Source organism: Eretmochelys imbricata, chromosome 1 (assembly GCF_965152235.1).
Source record: "Eretmochelys imbricata isolate rEreImb1 chromosome 1, rEreImb1.hap1, whole genome shotgun sequence".
Lineage (NCBI taxonomy): Eukaryota > Metazoa > Chordata > Testudines > Cheloniidae > Eretmochelys > Eretmochelys imbricata.
Genome location: NC_135572.1, coordinates 321,048,690 through 321,069,717, shown reverse-complemented (window position 1 = coordinate 321,069,717; position 21,028 = coordinate 321,048,690). Strand labels below are relative to the sequence as shown.

The following is a 21,028-nucleotide window of genomic DNA, read 5'->3' as shown; positions in this document are numbered from 1 at the left end:
CTTGTATTTAAAAAAATGTATATAGAGTCAAGTTTATTTCTTTTTAAACAAATTTTTGCCATAGCATAAGTTTGAATCCCAAGACTAAACGGAGTACTGCTCTGGGTTCACTTTCAATAGTGGCTCAGGCAAGTCAGACATACAATCAGTTGCAGACATATGACTAATCACTAAAGAATTGAGAACTCATATGGTAGAGTACCTGAAAGAATGTATGTTTTATATTAAGGATTGGATTTTGTATGTTCTGACTCTACTCTAGCAGAACCTGAGCACTCTCACCTTCCATTGTCTGAAGTGCTCAGTGCCTTGGCTGTATCAGACAGCTTCAGAATACTTTATAGAGGGGAAATAGCACCTAGGCATCTAAGGGCAGATAAAATACTGTCTCATTAGCACTCAAGACCACTGCTCTATTATAAAAATGATGTCAAAAGGAAGTAAAACTAGGCTGTTCCACTTGAATATGAAGAGAATGACTGTTTTGGAAGAAATCTTCAGCAATGGATGTCCATCGGTAGGCAATACTGTTTTTTCTTACAGATAGTTTCTGTAAGCGTATACAGATTAGTGTATGTCCCTTTAAGCAGTGTACTGTGTATGCCAATATATGCAATAAAGGATTGTGAAACTACAGTCCCTAGCAAACCTGGACATAGTCCTTAACCAGACTACTAGATTCAAACCATTCCCCACTCCAGTTCACCTCTGGATTTCAGTTTGTAACCAAGGCTTGCTGGCCTCTAGCTCCCTCAAGGATCATGGAAGGAGTGTCAGCTGAAGGCCTTCACTTTTGGAAGTCATGCTTCACGGTGGTTTGTCAGCACCAGAGTCCAGTGTGCTTCATGCCACCTAAGGCTTATTTATTTTGTACAAAATCTGACTGGGTTTAATGTTTTTTGCATTCCATGTGTCTAGTTGCCATGGTAATAAGCACTACTTAAGAGTACACACAAATCATCTCTTTCAACCCCACTTCCATTCTCAGATAATACTTTATTATTCTTTATGATGTACCAATAATTTGCTCAGAGCTATACAAGACACAAAGGAAAATTGGATCCCTTTTTGAAGGAACTTGCAATCAAAATAGACAAAGATCAGACACAAAGATGCTTTGGAAAACTCAGGGGCGCTGAATCAGGGCACCTTTCTGCAGCTTCAGTGTTTGAATCTGAAGAAAGAAGGATGCTTGATGCACTGGGCTAGAGAGGTCATTCCAAGCAAGAAGGGGGCATGAAACAGAGTGGTGAGGGGTCCTTCATTACAGCAAGAGGGCAAAGGAGAGGAGTAGCAAGAATTGAGAAGAGAGATGTTGGCATGGGCAGAATGATGCAATCCCTTCAAGAAGGGGATGAGAATTTTGACGTTCACATAGAGACTTGAGGAGGAGAGTGATGTGGCAGAAGGGACCGGCAAAAAAGAAGATTTTAGATGTTCTGGATAGACTGGAGTTGAGTACCACAGGAATCAGGATGGGCATAAAAGAGGAAGTTGTAAGCAAAGGCAGAAGCTAAGCAAGACATTGGCAAGTGTTTTAGCGTCAAGGACAGACAAAGGGATTATTTTAATATATTGTGGAGAAAAGACCAACATCTTGAATGTGTGAAGGAAGGGGAGGCCCCACAACTTCAGTGTCAGAATCATGAAGAGAATTGTGGTGTTAACAGAAATCAAGAAAAAAGGAAGATGATAGTGTTTGTGAGCAATCAGGTGGGTCTCAGTTTTCATCATGTTGAAATAGAGATCATACTTTGCAATTACAGGTTGTCTTCCATTCAAAAATCTCTTTACCAACATTCATGAATTTAGCTTTACAACTACCCATGAAGTCGGTAACAGATGGAGGAAACTGTGGTAATACAGAGATTAAGCAACCTGCTGAAGATTACACGGAAGTCTTTAATACAGCCTATAAATAAAACCCAAGTCTGCAAACTCCCAGTTCTCCTGTGCTTTAAATACAAGGCTCTCTTTCCTCAATGATAATTTACACACACTGTCAGCAGTACCACGAACTCCATTTCTTAAGAAAATCCCTCCCAGTGCACCCAAAGAAATTAGCATACAGTAAGTAGACTGCAAATGCCTCAACTACTCTGAAACCTGTCAACTACCACAGGAATGTAACAGCATATATCAGGCACCCAAGTGTTTTAGTTTGTACTTGCTAGCTAGCAGTTCCAGAGAACGTCTCCTCCAAACTAGTAGGTAATTTAGTGATCTATAAAATAAATAAGAAGCCTCTTTCCTGATAGGCTCAAGGTTTGTGGCAGATTGCTACTCTTCACTCCCTCCTTCCTCAGACTGAGTTATCAGGTTTCCAGCCTTCTCCACTCTCAGTAGCAGATTGTTTTGGCTGAATTAAGTTGGGTACAGGTGATACCATCTGCTGCAAGATTTTATTTTAAGCTCTTGTTCATGCCACAACAGCTCTTTTTCAACACCTTAAGAGCAAGTGACATGGGGGGCTTGGACGTTCATATTAGGATTGCAGCCTACAGCAAAGTATGTGAAAGGTGCTCAGCTGTAGATATGGTAACATAAGAGCCCATAGCCAGCAGGGAACCTATTACCTTGCCCCTCATAAATACATCAAGTACCACAAGACATAGGGTCTTTGCAACCAGCTTCCAGAAATCAAAATCTATGCGCCAGTAGCATAAGTGATCGATCTACCCAGGCTATATTCACTCTGACATACCTAATTGCTTCCAGATTTGTCCTCCAGAATGCAACCATTGCACTTTCTATCAAACACAAGTTTTCTCCAGGACATCAAAAGATGAACACCACCATACATGGTAGTGTAGTTAGCACTGTCAAAATATATAAGCAGTCCAAGAGCAATTGCTGTACTATAAAATACCTGGCAAAGTAACTTATTCTAGTGCTGCAAAATAAGATGCTCTTTGAGTTGAAGCAGGGGCTGATAGATCATGTCAGAGCACAAGCAACTTTTACTGAGGCAAGGCTGAATCTTCAGAGAACAGCCTCCTAAAAACTGTTGCTGGATGTTTGAAAAATGGTTTCAGATGCCACAAGGAGCAAATGTGAAACTCTGCCTACTAAATCTTCTGCTAATGTAATAATGAGTAAGAAGAACAAGAAAACCTGTGGCACCTTAGAGGCTAACAAATTTATTAGAGCATAAGCTTTCGTGGGCTGCAGCCCACTTCATCGGATGCATAGAATGGAACATATAGTAAGAAGATCTATGTATACATACATATAAGTGGGAAAAAAGGAGTATTTGTGCTTCCTTAGAGACTAACAAATTTATTTGAGCATAAGCTTTCGTGAGCTACAGCTCACTTCATCGGATGCATTCAGTGGAAAATACAGTGGGGAGATTTATATAGACAGAGAACATGGAACAATGGGTGTTATCATACACACTGTAAGGAGAGTGATCACTTAAGATGAGCTATTACCAGCAGGAGAACAGGGGAGGGGTGTCCGCGGGGGGCGGGGGGGGGGAACCTTTTGTAGTGATAATCAAGGTGGGCCATTTCCAGCAGTTGACAAGAACGTCTGAGGAATGGGGGGGGGGGGATAAACATGGGGAAATAGTTTTACTTTGTGTAATGACACATCCACTCCCAGTCTCTATTTAAGCCTAAGTTAATTGTATCCAGTTTGCAAATTAATTCCGATTCAGCAGTCTCTCATTGGAGTCTGTTTTTGAAGTCTTTTTGTTGTAATATTGCGACTTTTAGGTCTGTAATCAAGTGACCAGAGAGATCGAAGTGTTCTCCGACTGGCTTATGAATGTTATAATTCTTGACGTCTGATTTGTGTCCATTTATTCTTTTACGTAGAGACTATCCAGTTTGACCAATGCACATGGCAGAGGGGCATTGCTGGCACATGAAGGCATATATCACATTGGTAGATGTGCAGGTGAACGAGCCTCTGATAGTGTGGCTGATGTGATTAGGCCCTATGATGGTGTCCCCTGAATAGATATGTGGACACAGTTGGCAACGGGATTTGTTGCAAGGAGAGGTTCCTGGGTTAGTGGCTCTGTTGTGTGGTTGCTGGTGAGTATTTGCTTCATTTTGGGGGGCTGTCTGTGAGCAAGGACTGGCCTGTCTCCCAAGATCTGTGAGAGTGATGGGTCGTCCTTCAGGATAGGTTGTAGATCCTTGATGATGCGTTGGAGAGGTTTTAGTTGGGGGCTGAAGGTAATGGCTAGTGGCATTCTGTTATGTTCTTTGTTGGGCCTGTCCTGTAGTACGTGACTTCTGGGTACTCTTCTGGCTCTGTCAATTTGTTTCTTCACTTCAGCAGGTGGGTACTGTAGTTGTAAGAATGCTTGATAGAGATCTTGTAGATGTTTGTCTGAGGGGTTAGAGCAAATACGGTTTATCGTAGAGCTGGCAGTAGACAATCGATCATGTGGTGTGGTCTGGATGAAAGCTGGAGGCACATAGGTAAGTATAGTGGTCAGCAGGTTTCCGGTATAGGATGGTGCTTATGTGACCATCACTTATTAGCACAGTAGTGTCCAGGAAATGGACCGCTTATGTGGATTGGTCTAGGCTGAGGTTGATGGTGGGATGGAAATTGTTGAAATCATGGTGGAATTCCTCAAGGGCTTCTTTTCCATGAGTCCAGATGATGAAGATGTCATCAATGTAGCACAAGTAGAGGAGGGGCACTAGGGGACGAGAGCTAAGGACGTTGTTCTAAGTCAGCCATAAAACTGTTGGCATACTGTGGGGCCATGCGGGTACCCATAGCAGTGCTGCTGACTTGAAGGTATATATTGTCCCCAAATGTGAAATAGTCGTGGGTGAGGACAAAGTCACAAAGGTCAACCACCAGGTTTGCCGTGACATTATCGGGGATACTGTTCCTGATAGCTTGTAGTCCATCTTTGTGTAGAATGTTGGTGTAGAGGGCTTCTACATCCACAGTAGCCAGGAGGGTGTTTTCTGGAAGATCACCGATGGATTGTAGTTTCCTCAGAAGTCAGTGGTGTCTCGAAGACAGCTGGGAGTGCCAGTAGCGTAGGGCTTGAGGAGAGAGTCCACATAGCCAGACAATCCTGCTGTCAGGGCGCCAATGCCTGAGATGATGGAGCGTCCAGGATTTCCAGGTTTATGGATCTTGGGTAGCAAATAGAATACCCCTGGTCAGGGTCCCAAATGTGATAGTGAGATCCATGTTAGAAACGGTATTTATTGTGCCTCTTAGACTGGCTCTCCTGCCTAGCCCCTGAAGGTAACTTTACATTCAAAACCACTTGGAAGCTTTCAGACAGGTAAATTTTGAGAATTAAAAATAATCTGCCATGGAACATTTGCCTTCTTTCTTCCCCCAACCCCTTAAGAAATTCCTACCTACTCCCCCCCAAAATTACACTGCTCTAAGAGGGAGGTCAAGCAATGTTCTGCTCTGGACCAGCAACAGGTTTACCATCCAACATCTTATGCATTATATCAGGGCTAAGAATCAGGGTTTTACACCAACAGAAAATAACTGGGAATCACTCCTTTGCAATGGGACATTGCACTTCTTTCTAGCCTTGACCGATCACAAGTTATCAAACCTTAGAACTGACACTGGTCCAGATTCTGTACTACCATGTCCCTCATATAATCATTCAGACCTGTGCAAAGTGAGTGCAAGGTGAGTATAAAATGCTACCACATCATATTTTTCACTCATTTAGCCAGTGGAGTATCTACTTTGCACAGGTGTAAATGACAGAGCAAAGCAAAGCAGAATCAGACCCAGTATGATTTACAGACAACCTATTTTAGAAACTCCTAAAACCAATTTCCCTCTTCCTCCAACAATACAGTTGAACAAGGGCAGATTTATTTTACAGAAGGAAAACTACAATTATATCATATCATGGTATATGAGTGGAGCATTATAAAAAATATGAGAGATGCAAGTTTTCAATGCAACTAGTTTGTATGTGTACTTTGTCTGATGTTAGAATCTACTTTTCATGAATGGTTCTGTAATGCACTATTGAATGTGTTACAGGTCCCTCCTTTGTGCCTGATTAAAATAGGAGATTCTATTGCAGCCTGAGGGATGGTCTACACTACCACGAAAAATGGATCTCAGTTACGCTACTTCAGTTACGTGAATAATAGAACTGAAGTCAATGTAGCTAGATTTACTTGCCGCGGTATCTACACTACGCTGTGACTTCCCTTATGCTTCTTGGGGAGGTGGAGTAGACAAATCAATGGGAGAGTGCTCTCCCATTGATTTAGCGGGTCTTCACTAGACCTGCTAAATTGACACTGCTGCTTGTATCGTAGCAGTGCCAATTTAGCTGGTAGTATAGACACTACCTTAGCTAGGGAGCTTTAGTGCTCTAGGTTATGCTGTATAGACTCATGCTTTTAGCGCCAAAGGCCCCAATTCAATCCCCAATGTGTCAGCTAAGATGTTGGCCACCACAGTTACATAGAATACATTGGCTGTTGCTGGTCCCATTACTGTGGTGGCACACACAAGGGAGATTTCTGCTTCCAGGTTGTTGCTGTAGAGCTGGGAAACTGGCTACATGATTACCCCGAATGGAATTTTACACCTTAGTACAATTAGTTACTATGTGGCAGAACGTATCCCTCTTGATAACTTTGTGAACTCTGGGTGGTTTAAAAATTACAAACATACTTCATTAGAAATTAGCTATTAACTCGTTACCCTGCGCTACTGTTTATAAATATAATGATCAAAATGATTATAACAAAGGCTATCCCGTTATAGTAAGGCAGATGAGTCGTGATGTCAGCTGCTTGGGAAAAGCTCCCAGTTAGAATGAGGACACAGAAGAAAGAAATAGTAAGAGGAGAATGTACAGCTCTCTGCCTTCTCCTTCCATCAAAAGGAATTGGGTAGACAACTGGGATATCCAAAGGCACAGGAGAACTGGATAACCCTCTCATTTATGACTCCTAGTATAGTGATTAATAAAGGCAATATGCCTGGAAAGAGGCATACATGGCACAACCTTGGCACAACCTTCTATTCCAGCAGCTGAAGGTTAGATATCAGAGTTTATTGTACATAGTCGGAACCTCTAGGAACAGACTAAAAATCCAATATTGTTCCAATTAATGTTCTAGCTTGTATCTGTGTTTATTAGTATGGCTGTGTCTGCTAAAGAGACTTGTTTCCCTAAACTGATATAATCAGTGCTTTTGATCTCAGCCTCTGGTCTCTTTATAGCAACTGAGAGCATAACATTTTAAGGGGTCCACGTGAGTACCTTATGATCTTCTAATATACAACCATAACGTGTCAAGCTGTTATTAATGGCCCTGTATAAAATCCTGAGATAAATTCTAGCCACCTGCACAATTCAAAACACAGCCTCCAGAAGCAGTGACGCCTCAAGAAAGGAAAATTTTAAAAAACAGCACTCTTCAAGAGCAAATATTATTTTCCATTTTTTACAGATGGGGAATGCAGCACAGAAGTTAATTCACTTGCCCAAGGTTCATGGATTCCAAGGCCAGAAGGGCCCACTATGACCATCTAGTTTGCCCGCCGGTATAACACAGGGTATTGAACTTCCCCAAAATAATTCCTAGAGCAGATCTTTCAGAAAAAGATCCAAGGTCACACAGTGAATGGCAGATGTGGTAATAGAATACAGGACTCCTGGTTTTCCAGTTCAATACGTTAACCATTATACTATGGTGACCCTATGGAGGAGACTCATCTAACACTTCTCCTTGCCAGTACAAGTTTCTCCCTATTAGACATTCACTAGGATTTTGCCCTGACGGGGTTTAAATGTGCTAAGTGACAGGACTTCCCCTAAGGTCATAATTCCACAGTAGAACCAAGTTCACCATATGAAAATTTCCCCTGGTATTCAGCATAATATTGACAGACATCCAAAGATCCATACATTCAGAGCTACCTGAAGTTCTCCCAACTGGTTTAGATTCTCTCTCATCCCTTGCCCCCTCCCTGATCTGAAACAATATTGCAGTTTTCCTCTGATCCAACTATTATACAATCATCTCTCTCTTTTGTGTTCAGGGAGAGAAAAAGACAAAGGGTGAGCGGGGGGGGAGCACACGCAACAACCTTGGATAATATGATTCTAATTCAAAGGCATTTTTGAACGTTGAAGAAGCTGTGTTGCCAAATAAAGTTGCTGAAGATCATAGGAGCTGATGTAATCTTGAATCAAATTATAGACTAGATTAGATTCACCCTAAATTTTTCAAACTAATAAATATATACTTGATCTGACAGTGAAGTAGCTTCGGGCACTTTTAGATCACAAGCATCAGTAGGCATATTTCATCATGTTAGCTGTGTTCAACCTTACAAGTACCTCCGTTTTTTCTATGAAATATCCTACCATTGCTGTGTGGCTAGTTTGAAAAAACAGTCATTATCTGCTACCCAAGGACACAAAATACACCAAAATTGTGCTATGATCAATGCTCAGTCAAGGTAGATTGTGCAACACCCAAGGATAGCATTTCAGAGTTTTTCACCTCAAAAAGAAAATCAGTATTTGCTTTATTATACTCGTCCTCTTCCCACAGGTGAAGGAATTTCACAGACACAGTTTTATTTCAGAGTGTGCTGATTTTCTATTGATCTGGCCTGACCTGGATTTGAAATAGGATCCTACAATGAAATAGGATCTTTGGATGCTCAAACATGCCCAGCCTGCAGAGGTGGTTAAACAAAAGGGAAACAAAAAAAAAGACGTAAAAGTTTTTAAACACACAGGGCTTGTAAAAACTAATTTTGAAGTGCCCTACATTTCTCTAGACTGGAAGTAATATATTATTTCTGTAGAGCCTTTTCTATCAAGCCCTCAAAGTGCTTTATTTATACAGTGCCATTGGTGTGCATGGTGCTTTAGAAAGGTGAATTTTAATGGCCAAAGTCATCCAAAGCACAAATGTAATTAAGGCAGTTTAAAACTGGCCCCCCAAAAGGACTTTTACCCTACCTCAGAGATTTTACAAACTACGTGCCCAGTCCTGCAACTCCTTAATCACATAGCCAATGGGAGTACTTGCATAACAGGTTCAAGGATTATTCCCGAAGAACACAGGCTGCCTTGTGTGAGTAAGAGGCAGGCAGTCTGGTGGAGAAGCAGAGAAACCTTACAGATCCAGAGGCACAGGCAGTCTTAGAAGATGGAGCAAAAGGAGGGAAGTGTGGTTAGATTAACATAACAAGGAGGGGAGAAAGTGATGAAAGATAGTGGGACATAAGGACTCAGCAACAGTAAAATTGAGGGGAGAGGAGGGTGTAGATATGGAGAGTTCCTCCTGGATATTGCAAATGTTTGCCTTTCAGAGAAAGAGAAAGGAGAAGGAGAAAGGGGTTAGAGAAGATAACGTTGAGCAGAGAGTTCAGAGCTTTACACAAACTATTTCAGTTTCATGATGCTGAGATAAGGGATCACTTTCCCCCATTGAAATTCATGAAATGCAGCCTCCTCTGGAGTGGAGCACAAAATTTTATGACACTTTCTGGCATGACAAGCCATACAAGTGTAGACATTTTTTTTTTTTTTTTTTTAAAAGAGAGAGACGGACCCTTTGGGTATCTAAGGTAGGTAAAATGTGCCCCAGACAGGGCTTACACACTATGTTTGGAGTTTTATTCCCTGTGCACAGCTAATTAAATGCTACAAAAACAAAGCTGTCACAACTAAAGCTAGTTAGAAAATTCACTGAAATGTAAACATTCCATGGGAATCAGTAAATTTCAACCAAGTTCCATTGGAAACCAGGCAGGTTCCCAATGGAATCTTTCCTGCCAGGCAATTTTCAAAAGATGCCGTGAGTCCTGCCAGCTCGCCTGGCTCATTCCTCAGCAGCTCAGACTCTCTGCTTCTCGGCAAACTGCTTGGGGGACTTTTGGGGAGTCAGGAGCCTGGAATCCCTAGCTCCCAAGCTCTCAGGTACACCTGGGCTCCCAGGCTCCTCTGGAGCTGGGGTTCCCCAGACCTTTATTTCCCTACTTGGCTGGCTAACTGGAGAGCTGGGCATCTGTTCCCCACCTGGTTGGCTCCCAGGGTAGCCCAAATGGAGGACAGGCAGGTGGCTTGCCTGCCATGCAGCTATTCCACGGGAAAAAAATTTCATACTGCTAGAGAACACTCTCTTTCCCTCCCGCATGACCAAAATCTCAGTTTTCCAGCTCAGGTGTAATACCGCACAACAGTTGAGGGCATGGGAAGAATATCATTCCCAACTGAAAGTGATGGGGCTAATTTTAGGTAGGAAAAATAATTACTCAATTTGGAATTTGACCTGGTTATCAAGTTAAAACCCCATTTCTTATGAAACATACCATGGTAGCTTTAATAATCAAACGATAAGGACCATGATTTTATGAGCTCTGCAAAGAGCCTCCAGCAACACAATGCCCTTTAATGGAATTCTGACTCAAAGGGGAGAATACCACCTATTGAATTGCTGAAACCACGTCCTGCAGCACCTAGTGTTACTAGAAGGACTGCCATCTAATACTGATCCAGCCCAGTAATGACTGGCATCTGAGATGGAAATGTGATCACAAAGCAGAAATAGGATGTTCCCTGTATTCCCTTTTCAGTTTGTTGTGAACTAAACTTCAACTGCTCCTAACTGTATCATTTCCTAATTAACCTTTTCTGGCTACATTTAATGTTTTTATACCCATGTTTTTATAGTGCCCGAGTCAGAAAAACGTGTGCGTGGGAACAGAGGAAACTGCTTTGGTTTCACATGAACGGAAAAGTAATATTTATAAAGGAAGTGCCCAGATTTTCTGTTCAAACAACTCACACCTTGCTGTTTTCGTAATTAAAGCTCTCCCATGGGGAGGACAAAGACGACGAAGAAGGCGGAAAACCACCACTGATCACCGCATTTCTTTTTAAAGCAGATTACAATGGAAGAGCAAGCTCCAGTAAGAAAAGGGTTAATCACTTGGGCCATACTTTCAAGTTCTTGTTAACTAATTTACTCTTCCTACAGGCATGGAGGAAATCCACTGTGGCCACAAACATTCCTTTTTCGTTTCAATGCTACTCTATATTAAATGAATTTTAATGGCCAACCAAAGCAATCCAAACCACAAATATAATTAAGGCTGTTTAAAACTGGCTCCACAAAATGCTGAGAACTTCTCTGAACTCCTTGCAAGTCTTAGTTTATGCTTTCCATCAGCAGTCTCATTAACCATACTCCCTTCATTTCCACTTTCAGCTGGTGAGCATTTCATCAAGAACAACTGTGGGAGCGGGCTTCCATGCAGATTTGTACCAAGTTGAAGAGGGGTGGATTGGTCAGCAGTTTGCTGCCTCAGCAATCAATAGGAGCTTCATTATTTATCATCTATGGAGTAAAGTGTTATGTTCTCATGTTAGAAGATGATGGAGGAGAAATCTCACTCAGCAGTGTCTGTGATGCTGTCAGTAATGTAGCTCATGTCTATCCATCTGAGTTCTTCGGTGCCCATAACAAACATCCCAGTGCCTGAGGGAAGGGGTCAGCAGGGATGAGGACCTAGCCTCTGAAACATGCATGGTCAAAAATCTGCGGAAATAGAGGCCCTACAGACCTCTTCCCCATTGTGGAGATTCTGACCAGCCTCCGCACTTCCCTTCCTGGCTGGCAGCACATCCCACGCGTTACTTGTGCTTCTGTTGGCTTATCTGCTGCAGCTGGTGTATGTAGGAGACAGTAATGCTGCTCTGAGCAACATTAATTTCCACACTTTTTACCTCCATCTTACACCCTGCCGGTCAGTATGGTACAGGTATCTAAACTAGCTGCTGTATCATGGAGACTTCCAACAAGTCTGAATCATGCTAGAAACAATTCTGTCCCATCTACACTAGTAGTTGAGGTGCAGGAGGTAGGGACGTTGCTGACAATAGCTGCCAGCAATGGATCAGCTTTTTACCACAGGGCTTTTGAACTCTGTCATCTCAATTTTTTGCCAGAGTGAGACCCAATATGTTAGACAAATCACTGGTCTATTGAAAGAGTCAAAGCCTATTTGGCAAGGGAAATTTTTTAATCACTTGATAGTGTTTGTCCAAATTTCCTAGCCAAGGTAATTGAAATTATCCATCTAATTCTCAGTATAATCTGCTGAAAATATATCATTTACACTTCCCACAGTTTTGTGGTTTATTTGCATTTGAATTGCAAGGAGATTTGATTACTTTAGTACTCAATTTTATTTCAATGAGAAATTTATGCTTACTGTGAGATTTTTAAATGTTTAGGAAATAGGTTTTTTGTCAATTTTCACATTTTTAATTTTAGAATAGGACACACCTTTGGATTTGAACTTTATTCAACCTTGAGTTTCCAGAAAAATCTACAGCTTTGATTTATTTATTAAATTTGATTTGATACTAACTACAGAAAAAAATCTTGTATTTTCAAAATTAAACTTTCCCTGAATTTCCTTCTTTAGAGAAGGACAAGAGAAGACAAGAGACATTTGTAAAAAAATCTTGAAATACCACGGAGGAGAAGCAAATAGTTCACGCAAAGAGGTCGACAAAACCTAAATTGAGTTTGTGAGGATGAGAAATTCATTGGCTGCTGAATAATTAATGTATCCCTCCATTTGTTTCAACTCTTGTATCATTTGCCAAGCAGTAAAAAAGGAAAAATATCATTAATATAAATAGGCTGCCATGCCATCATAACTGCAAAAGGGAATTACTAACCAAAACTTGCTTACATCATTAAATAGCCTTCAGTGGGAAGTTTGGGCAAAGGATACAGATAAGTATTAAAGCGGGTTGAGATGCACAAGATCATAGACCTGTATGAAAGAGCTCGGAGGTGTTTCTGAGGCACATCTCTTGCTGGTAAGGGGCAAACTATACTATTTTCAGTCATTTCTTGGACACCACTTTCATCAGGCTCTTAGCCAAGCGCCATGCAAGGAAAAGGCATTGACCTCCTGAAAAAAACCCCAAACAAGCAGTATTTATCCCGTTATCCCTATCTGCTTTCATAAACAAGCATGACAATTCTCCACGCCCCCCCCCCCCTTTACCCCCTGTTCCCCCCACCACACACACACTTTGCTCTTAGACAGGAAACAGTGAGATACAGGCAATCTTCATTTTGATGTTTCACAGAAAGACAGACATCTGCGAAGTTGAAGTAGATTTATTTTTGTTAATAACTTGCTGATGCTGCTGTCCACTGTAATGACTCTCTGGGGATTTCCTGCCATGATCACTTGCCTGGAAGGGCAATGCAAGGAAGTGATAAGATTGGAATGGGAAAGGCACCATGAGTGATTCACTGCTGCACAACTAAAACTTCCAGCAACTAAAACTTCCAGCTAATTGTAACTCGGTTCATCACGGAGGTGTTCTTTGGGTTGTAGCAACTAGAAATCACTCAACCACTTGGAACAAACTAACAGTTGTTATAAGCTATAAAGCTTATAAACAAGCTATAAAGTAACTAGCATGTCACTTAACCTGCCCCTCTGTTTGTTCCATATTTCCTTCCCAACTGTGAAATCACCAATTCTGTTACAAAGAACAGTTGAACCTTGTGATGTTTGGGGTTTTGAGAATCCCTACTAGTACTTCAGGGGGTTGCAAAGTTAATGAGAGTCTGCAACATTCCCCCCTCCATCAGTCTCAGAGTGATTCAATATCTATAAAGGGTGATAAAAATGACTTTTTGGGAAAAGGCAGAGGTGCTTTACCTGAAGTTTCCGCAGAGGGAGCTGCCTGCATGCAGTTTACCACCATTCCTGCTCAAGAGAACAGAACCTGTGCAGACACTGGTCCTGACACACTAAGAAAATATCTGATTGCACATTTCTGCTCCAAATAGGAATCTGACCTGCAAGACTCCACAAATATGCTTTGACTCAGCACAGGGGCAACAGTAAATGTAAACTGCATTTTGCTCATTAGGATATGTGATGGACAGAAAAACCTTCTCTGCCTGTTCTTCCACTCTCTGCACAGTCTGTCCTAAACATAAGTCTCACCCAATTACATTAAAGCTGAACTTTCTACCTCATGATTTTTGACTGGGCTCAAAATCAGACAAAAGTTGTCCCATTCCTACTTATCACCTGTACTCATGTCTCCAAAAGGTGATCCAGTACTGGATCGTAACTATAATAATGGAACCTTCTTTAAATGGCACTAGGCCAACTGTATCACACAAAGCTTTCTTCATTGTTTCCTTACACGGCGCATACTAGTACAAGTAGAAAATAAATCCACAAAACTTTCACTTGCAAATAATGAATGCTGTGTTTTCTGCATGAAGAGTTCAACGGTTATCAATACAGCAACCCATGCCATTTGTATTTCTGCTCATCTCTGTTAGAGCCTCCATGAATGTTTAAAGAGACAGTTAACACCTGAAAACACTTCTCTGACCTCATGAAAAAGTCAATTAATGTGAAAACAAATACCAAAAGCCTATACTTAGTCTTTCCAGTCTTCCTACACCTTATCTAACTAAATACAGATATTGCATATTCTTTACCTAGAATGAAAGAAACCGTATTAATATTTTGTCTGAAACAGTTGGACCCAATCCTGTAAGAACCTTTATTGAATTCAGTGGGAATGGAAGGTGGTTGACTCCTAAGAAGATCAAATTCATTAGATGCTGAAAACTGGAGTCTCTTTTTCTTATTTGAAATAACCAGGTAAGTTTAAAGGTTTACTCCTGGGGGAATTCTGCACCACTGCACATGTGCAGAATTTATGTCCCCTGAAGATTTCTTTGGTTCCCTGCAGAAAAATTACTTTCTGACAGGGAAGCAAAGGGAAGCCAAAAAAGCGGTCATGCAACTCTCCCCAGCAATATATTTCAGGGGCCCAGGGCAGCTGGCAGAGAGGGAAATCACTGTAGGGCAGGAGGAGGGACTGGGGAAGACCCGGCTGGTGGCTCCTACCCTGTGCCGGGCTCAGTTGCTAGTCCCGGCTGGGCTCGGGAGGATGAGACTTCCTCTTCCCTTGCATGGCATCTGGGGCCAGGTCAGACCCACCCCCAGATTTCTCCCCCCACTGAAGGAAGCTCTGTAGCTGTTGGAGGGAATTATCAGTTGGATTTTGTAAAAACGCTAAAAAGAAAAAATATTTTTTGGTTTCTTTGCAGCCATTCTGAAGGAAAAATGGGCCCTTTTCCAAAGAAACGTCTGTAAATAAATCCAGGCAAAGAAACTATTTGATTGAAATCATTTGGCTATGAATATTTTAGTCAGATTAGCTAAAAGAACATAAGGGGTGTCTATTGGAATTTAACCGCCCAAAATTGTATAAAGGGGATATTAAGAAAAAGAAAAAGTGCAGTGTATATTGTAGAAGGGGTAAAAAGAATGTAAATATACAATGCTATTTAATTAAAATCCTATTAGGTTCCAAGGGGCTACAATAGGTGGTGTTTTCCTTTTCAGATCACTGTGTGTTTTAAAAGCAGGAGTTACAAGTAAAAGGCCATCAGAACTCTGGTAAAAGTTAATTGTGTCCCTTTTAAGTAAGGGTTTTAACCTGTGAATGGCTCTGGATCCAAAAGCAAGCCAGAAAACATCTGTGTTAATGCAAAGTACCTAACTGATAAAGGTAAAAGCCACTGAAACCTGGCCTGCCTATGAAACAAATACAGAAAAATATGGGGGTAATTCCTCTGTTTTGCCTGCAATAAACAAGAATATTTGTATAAGAAGGTAATATTTTAAGCAATGACTGATTGCCCCACAAGAGGCTGAAATATGTTCTTTCATCTTTCAGAAAATCAGAGAAAGCTGATGCCAGCTAAAGAGCAACCCGACATACCATGCATTTACTGGCACAATAGAAACTGTGTTTTGTGTTCTATGTCCTTGTGTTTTTTTGTCTTGTGGCTAGAACTGTTGTGTTTAATTTTTCTACAGGACTGCCTAGTTCAAAACCAAATGGAAGGGTTAAACCAAAGTGCAGATACTTGTTTTTACTTGGAATACAAAGTGTTTTAGATACTGTCAGGAAATACTAAGGTTTGAATATACGTGACAGAGGCTGTGCCAAAAGCTGAAAAATGATTTTGGAATGTTGCTGGGAGCACTTTACACTCTGATCACCTATGGCGCTCTCCGGACGGCTGCATGGTTGCACCTAGGGTGCTCTTCCCTATTTTGCCAGGCTAGTTCAGTCGGTAGAGCATGGGACACTTAATTCCAGGGTCATGAGCAAAAGGGGGGATAATTGCTGCAGTTAAACGAGACTGGTATGCACCTGATCTTTTCTTCTGTAGCCCAACACTACTGCCAACAGTGTGCAATCTGCCTGCAACATAATATTGGAAAAGCAATTAAAACTAGAAAAGCAGCACGTCCCCCTCCTTGGGGACCTTTTGTAAATATCCAGATTGCTTTTATTCAAATGTTTGAATGTTGTATTTATGAGTTTGTGTTAGTTTTAGCTGATGTATTTTTAAAGTGGGTTGAGTCCTTCCCTTGCAGAAGGGCAGATGCCAAGACTGTTGTGAAACTTTTGCTTAAGGATTTTGTACCACGATTTGGCATACCTGTGAGTATCAACAGTGATCGTGGAACTCATTTTACTGGACAGTTTGTAAAAGCGTTATGTGCAGCGTTGCAGATCCAACACAACCTCCACTGCCCCCATCACCCGCAGTCTGCTGGAACACTGGAATGTCAAAATGGGATTTTGAAAAATAAACTAGCCAAGATCTGTGCTGAGACTAACTTAAAGTGGCCACATGCCCTCCCATTAGCACTAATGAGCAAGAAGGCCCCTCCAATCGAAAGACTGGACTCAGCCCTCATAAGATCCTGACAGGGCATGTATTGCTCTCCCTAATTGGCTTTCAGATGACGAATACCAAAGATGCCTTTCTGCCACAACCACTGCCCTGCCATTTCCTCTACTACAACTACTACCCCTGTAACACACCCAAATACAGACAATCCCATCTACTCTGATGAAACCCATTGGCCAAGGCCTTCGCATCTTAGTGATTTGTTTGAATATTGTTTGGAAAAAATTATTCTTTAAGATTCAGGATATTTTACAAAAAGAATAGGAGTACCTGTGACATCTTAGAGACTAACAAATTTATTAGAGCATAAGCTTTCGTGGGCTATAGCCCACTTAACTGGATGCACAGAATGGAACATATAGTAAGATATATACACACACACACACACACACAAACACACAGAAGTTAGAAGTTGCCATACAAACTGTGAGAGGCTAATTAGTTAAGATGAGCTATTATCAGCAGGAGAAAAAAAACTTTTGTAGTGATAATCAAGATGGCCCATTTAGACAGTTGACACGAAGGTGTGAGGATACTTAATTTAAGGAAATAGATTCAATATGTGTAATGACCCAGCCACTCCCAGTCTCTATTCAAACCCAAGTTAATGGTATCTAGTTTGCATATTAATTCAAGCTCAGCATTTTCTCCTTGGAGTCTGGTTTCAGAGTAACAGCCGTGTTAGTCTGTATTCGCAAAAAGAAAAGGAGTACTTGTGGCACCTTAGAGACTAACCAATTTATTTGAGCATGAGCTTTCGTGAGCTACAGCTCACTTCATCAGATACATACCGTGGAAACTGCAGCAGACTTTATATATACACAGAGAATATGAAACAATACCTCCTCCCACCCCACTGTCCTGCTGGTAATAGCTTATCTAAAGTAATCGTCAGGTTAGGCCATTTCCAGCACAAATCCAGGTTTTCTCACCCTCCACCCCCCCACACAAATTCACTCTCCTGCTGGTGATAGCCCATCCAAAGTGACAACTCTTTACACAATGTGTATGATAATGAAGTTAGGCCATTTCCTGCACAAATCCAGGTTCTCTCACTCCCTCACCCCCCTCCAAAAACCCACCCCCATACACACACAGACTCACTCTCCTGCTGGTAATAGCTCGTCCAAACTGACCACTCTCCAAGTTTAAATCCAAGTTAAACCAGAACATCTGGGGGGGGGGGAGGAAAAAACAAGAGGAAATAGGCTACCTTGCATAATGACTTAGCCACTCCCAGTCTCTATTTAAGCCTAAATTAATAGTATCCAATTTGCAAATGAATTCCAATTCAGCAGTTTCTCGCTGGAGTCTGGATTTGAAGTTTTTTTGTTTTAAGATAGCAACCTTCATGTCTGTGATTGCGTGACCAGAGAGATTGAAGTGTTCTCCGACTGGTTTATGAATGTTATAATTCTTGACATCTGATTTGTGTCCATTTATTCTTTTACGTAGAGACTGTCCAGTTTGACCAATGTACATGGCAGAGGGGCATTGCTGGCACATGATGGCATAAATCACATTGGTGGATGTGCAGGTGAACGAGCCTCTGATAGTGTGGCTGATGTTTCTGTTGCAAAATTGCCACCCTTAAATCTTTTACTGAGTGGTCAGAGAGGTTGAAGTGTTCTCCTACCAGTTTTTGAATGTTACGATTCCTGACGTCAGATTTGTGTCCATTTATTCTTTTGTGTAGAGACTGTCAGGTTTGGCCAATGTACATGACAGAGGGGCATTGCTGGCACATGATGGCATATATCACATTGGTAGATGTGCAGGTGAACGAGCCCCTGATGGCGTGGCTAATGTGATTAGGTCCTATGATGGTGTCACTTGAATAAATATGTGGACAGAGTTGGCATCGGGCTTTGTTGCAAGAATAGGTTCCTGGGTTAGTGTTTTTGTTGTGTGGTGTGTGGTTGCTAGAGTATTTGCTTCAGGTTGGAGGGCTGTCTGTAAGCGAGGACTAGTCTGTCTCCCAAGATCTGTGAGAGTGAGGGATCATTTTTCAGGATAGGCTGTAAATCTTTGAGAATACGCTGGAGAGGTTTTAGTTGGGGGCTGAAGATGATAGCTTCTGGTGCTCTGTTATTTTCTTTGTTAGGCCTGTCCTGTCGTAGGTAACTTCTGGGTACTCTTCTGGCTCTGTCAGTCTGTTTCTTCACTTCAGGAGCTGGGTATTGTAGTTCTAAGAATGCTTGATAGAGATCTTGTAGGTGTTTGTCTCTGTCTGAGGGATTGGAGCAAATGCGGTTGTATCTTAGAGCTTGGCTGTAGACAATGGATCGTGTGGTGTGTCCTGGATGGAAGCTGGAGGCACATAAGTAGGTATAGCAGGCAGTAGGTTTCCAGTATAGGGTGGTGTTTATGTGACCGTCGCTTATTAGCACAGTAGTGTCCAGGAAATGGACACTTGTGTGGATTGGTCTAGGCTGAGGTTGATGGTGGGATGGAAATTGTTGAAATCATGGTAAAATTCCTCAAGGGCTTCTTTTCCATGAGTCCAGATGATGAAGATGTCATCAATGTAGCTAACTCCAACTCTGATAACACGAGACTTTAAGGCAGGGCCTGGGCGAGTGGGAAAAACTGTAAGAGCTGCTGTTTTGACCTTGTGTTAGATAAGAATGGAACGCAGACTGTAGCAGGAACTACTGAGAAAAGTAAGGTATCAGGAAGGAATATGTATAAACAAGGTGCAGCTGTTGATCAGTATTGTATGCAACAAAAGGTATGAATGCTTGCCCTAATTGTTTATCTGGCGGAGATCTGCCTAAGGACAGGGGACCGCCCTGTCCAAACGCAGTCTTCCCTTGCAATTGCTCATAATAAAGTGTCTCTGATTTCAGAGTAACAGCCGTGTTAGTCTGTATTCGCAAAAAGAAAAGGAGTACTTGTGGCACCTTAGAGACTAACCAATTTATTTGAGCATGAGCTTTCGTGAGCTACAGCTCACTTCATCAGATACATACCGTGGAAACTGCAGCAGACTTTATATATACACAGAGAATATGAAACAATACCTCCTCCCACCCCACTGTCCTGCTGGTAATAGCTTATCTAAAGTAATCGTCAGGTTAGGCCATTTCCAGCACAAATCCAGGTTTTCTCACCCTAACTTCATTATCATGCACATTGTGTAAAGAGTTGTCACTTTGGATGGGCTATCACCAGCAGGAGAGTGAATTTGTGTGGGGGGGGTGGAGGGTGAGAAAACCTGGATTTGTGCTGGAAATGGCCTAACCTGAAGATTACTTTAGATAAGCTATTACCAGCAGGACAGTGGGGTGGGAGGAGGTATTGTTTCATATTCTCTGTGTATATATAAAGTCTGCTGCAGTTTCCACGGTATGTATCTGATGAAGTGAGCTGTAGCTCACGAAAGCTCATGCTCAAATAAATTGGTTAGTCTCTAAGGTGCCACAAGTACTCCTTTTCTTTTTGTCTCTGATTTGTTACTGACAAACGCAGAGTGAGGACTTGTTTTCTTCCACATTTGTAAGGTAGAAGGGAGACCAAAAATCTGTTTTGCATGCCCTCACAGAAGTTCTACTGCTGGTTCTGATTTTCCAGTGGTGCATGTTAGTGCACAACACTGTTTCAGTATTCAAATGATATGACAAACTTCTCAAAATACAGTGCTAGTTCTCTCCTCTTCATCAGGAAAAAATGTTCTTAGCTAAGAAATCCCCTCCACTTCTGCACCAAGGCCTAATTCACTCTGTAAAACTCTTGTAGGTATCATGAAAATATGAATTCCTAAATGACAGGTGTAAGTAGAGTAAGGGAAAATGTTTTGGCTGAAACATTTCTGGTGAAAGATACAGATTTGGTAATACCAAAAAGTTTTGCAAATGTGTGTGGGTTTTGTGGAATTGTTCATGTAAAAAAAAATTCTGGAAAAGTCAAAATGCTTCATTTTGGCATTTGCTAAATGAAATTATTTAGATTTTTGGGAAGTTGAAATTATTTGTCACTTGGAAATTATTTCAGTCTTATTTTAAGAATTCAAAAACATTCAAAGACACTCAAAATTGAAATGTAATATTGACCTGAAACAATTTTTTAAAATGTTTTCATTCATTAAAAATTTCATTTCAGTTAAACCAAAATTCTCCCCACTTCCCCGCCCCCAATTTTTTTGAATAGCCAGCTCTAGGTGTAAGCAAATCTTGTTTTTGCCTCCAAAACAGAGGGCTGTATTGCAGTAGTAACCTCAGTGAGTTCTGACATTATGTTTGCTCTAAGAT

General features: G+C 41.4%; 1 protein-coding gene across 1 annotated transcript in view; it reads right to left on the bottom strand.

Moving 5' to 3' along the window:
• PLXNB2 (plexin B2) overlaps window positions 1-21,028 on the bottom strand; it is a 237,407-nt gene that overhangs the window by 141,472 nt on the left and 74,907 nt on the right. The gene's annotated exons all lie outside the window — the stretch shown is intronic.